We start from the raw sequence: 2,861 nt of genomic DNA, 5'->3' as shown, positions 1-2,861 counted from the left end.
GGGATGGGATGGGATGGGATGGGATGGGATGGGATGGGATGGGATGGGATGGGATGGGATGGGATGGGATGGGATGGATGGGATCCATGAGATCCATGGGATCCGTGGGATAGGATGGGATCCATGGGATGGGATCCATGAGATAATGGGATAGGATGGGATGAGATGATGGGATGGGATGGGATCCATGGGATAATGGGATCCATGGGATAATGGGATCCATGGGATGAGATGATGGGATGGGATGGGATCCATGGGATGGGATGGGATCCATGGGATTTTATGGGTTTTTATGTCCCTTTGGACAAGAACCAATGTGCCTTTTCCCACAGGATTCCTGTATTTTTCCCCCAAAATTTCACTTTCCCATAGGATTCCCCCCAAAAAGGAGGGGCCTTTCAAGAGGATTCCCATGTTTTTCCCCAAAAAAGAGGGATCTTTCCACAGGATTCCCATGTTTCCCCCCAGAAAGAGAACAGAGAATTTGGGCAAATCCAGTAATTTTGGGATGAATCTTTGCTCTCTGCATTCCCAGGCAGAGCCACTCCCTTTTTTTTGTTCCCAATCCATCGATTTTTGGGATCAAGAACTTTCCAAGGTTTCCCTCCCTGCCCATCCCAAAGCAAGCCGCGATCCTTTTAGGGCCGAGTCCCTCCCAAATGGGATTTTCCCTTTTTTTATTCCCAAAAACCCCATTTTGGATAAGGAAACCCCTCCCCCCTTCTCCCTTCCCGCTCTTCCCGCTCTTCCCAAATTCCCGAAAACTCCAACTTTGCATTTCTGAGCTCTCCGGGGTCAGCGGGGTCACCGCGGGTCACCGAGCAGCTGCTCCGGCTCTCAACCCCCTGGAAAATCCCGGGAATCGGGAGAATCCATTCACATCCCAAATAAATTCCTCCATCACCGGCGGGCAGGGGAAATCCTTGGGAAAAGGTGAAACAAAACCTAAAAAAAATTGGGAATTTTTCCCATCCTTTTTAAGGATTTGGTAAACCCAAACTCAAAATGCTCTGGGTGGGGTTTGAAATTTATTTTTAAATTTATCCCAAATCTTTCGATTTTATCCCAAAGTTTTCTGTTTTATCCCAAATTTTTTTTGCTTCCCACCAGGAAAGGGAGTGGATAAAACCATTCCCTGCAATGGGAATAATTTGGGCCTGGACTAATTAATTTCTAATCCCTTTTTTTGGGGTTTTCCTGGAAAATCTGGTGCATCCTCCGGAATCTCTGCTGCTCTGGGAATTCTCTCCCCTCGGCTTTTCCTTTTGTTTTGGTGCTGATTCCCGTTTTCCACATGGATCCCGCTTTTCCTGCTCCTTGCGGGAAGGGTGGATTTGGGACATTTGTGGGGTCAAAGCAAATCCCAGTGTTCTCCCTAAATGTTTTTGGGATTTATTCTGGTTTTGGTGTCCTGGCACCAGCAAGAACGGAGGGAAAATGGGAATTCTCAGCTGGAGTCTGTGGGATCTGCAGGAGGAGCTGATTTCCCTTTCCCATCCCTTTCTATGGATCCCTGGATCTCATCCAATGGATCCCATCCCATCCCATGGATCCCATGGATCCCATTCCATGAAATCCCATTCCATGGAATCCCATTCCATGGATCCCATCCCATGGAATCCCACCCATGAATCCCATCCCATCCCAACCCATGGATCCCATCCCATGGATTCCATCCCGTGGATCCCATCCCGTAGATCCCANTTTTATTCCCGGTTTTTATTCCCGGGTTTTTTTCCTGGTTTTTATTCCCGGTTTTTTTCCCGGGTTTTATTCCCGGTTTTTATTCCCGGTTTTATTCCCGAGTTTTATTCCCGGTTTTTATTCCCAGTTTTTATTCCCGGTTTTTATTCCGTTCTCGCAGCCCAAGGGGCCGCTCAGGGTTTGGGGTCCGGAGGGGTCACGGGCAGCTCTGGGGTGAGGAAGGAAAAGGGATCGGGATCCCCCTCTGGATCAGCCATCCCGGAGGGGCAGCGTGGGGTGGGATTCGGGAATTCCAGGGGGTCTCCAGCCCCAAAAGCCGCTCCTGAGATTGGGAAACAGCCCGGATCGCATCCTGAACATTCCCAGGAATTGTCCCTCCCAGCTCCTGCCCAGGGAGGAATTATCCCTAAAATCCAACCTGAAGCTCCTCCAAGGAAAAATCCCACCGGTTTTTTTTGGGGAATTCTTGGAGCGTCCGGGCTGACATTGCCACCGTGTGGGGACAAGGCGGCAGCGCCGGGGAGCGGAAAAGTCCCAAATTCGGATTATTTGAGGATAAAATAACCCCGGGATGGTCCCTTGGGAAAATCCGGCGCTGGAAAAGCGGGAGCGGCTGGAGAAGGAGCGTCGGGGCCATCCCGCGGGTGTCCAGGGAAATCAATTAATTAACAGGGGGTTAATTGGGCTGGATGAGGGTGGGAAAGTGGGAATTCCCAGGGGAGAGGCAAATCCAGGGGAGGGAAAGTCCTGGAGTGGGATGGGATCCATGGGATCTGTGGGATGGGATGGGATCAATGGGATGGGATCAATGGGATGGGATCAATGGGATGGGATCAATGGGATGGGATGGGATGGATGGGATGGATGGGATGGGATCCATGAGATCCATGGGATCCATGGGATAGGATGGGATCCATGGGATGGGATCAATGGGATAATGGGATCCATGGGATAATGGGATAGGATGGGATGAGATGATGGGATAGGATGGGATCCATGGGATAATGGGATCCATGGGATAATGGGATCCATGGGATGAGATGATGGGATGGGATGGGATCCATGGGATGGGATCCATGGGATAATGGGATCCATGGGATAATGGGATCCATGGGATGAGATGATGGGATGGGATGGGATCCATGGGATGGGATGGG

This window comes from Parus major, unplaced genomic scaffold, assembly GCF_001522545.3.
Source record: "Parus major isolate Abel unplaced genomic scaffold, Parus_major1.1 Scaffold408, whole genome shotgun sequence".
In the NCBI taxonomy this organism is placed as follows: Eukaryota; Metazoa; Chordata; class Aves; order Passeriformes; family Paridae; genus Parus; species Parus major.
Note: the sequence above shows the minus strand (reverse complement) of the source record.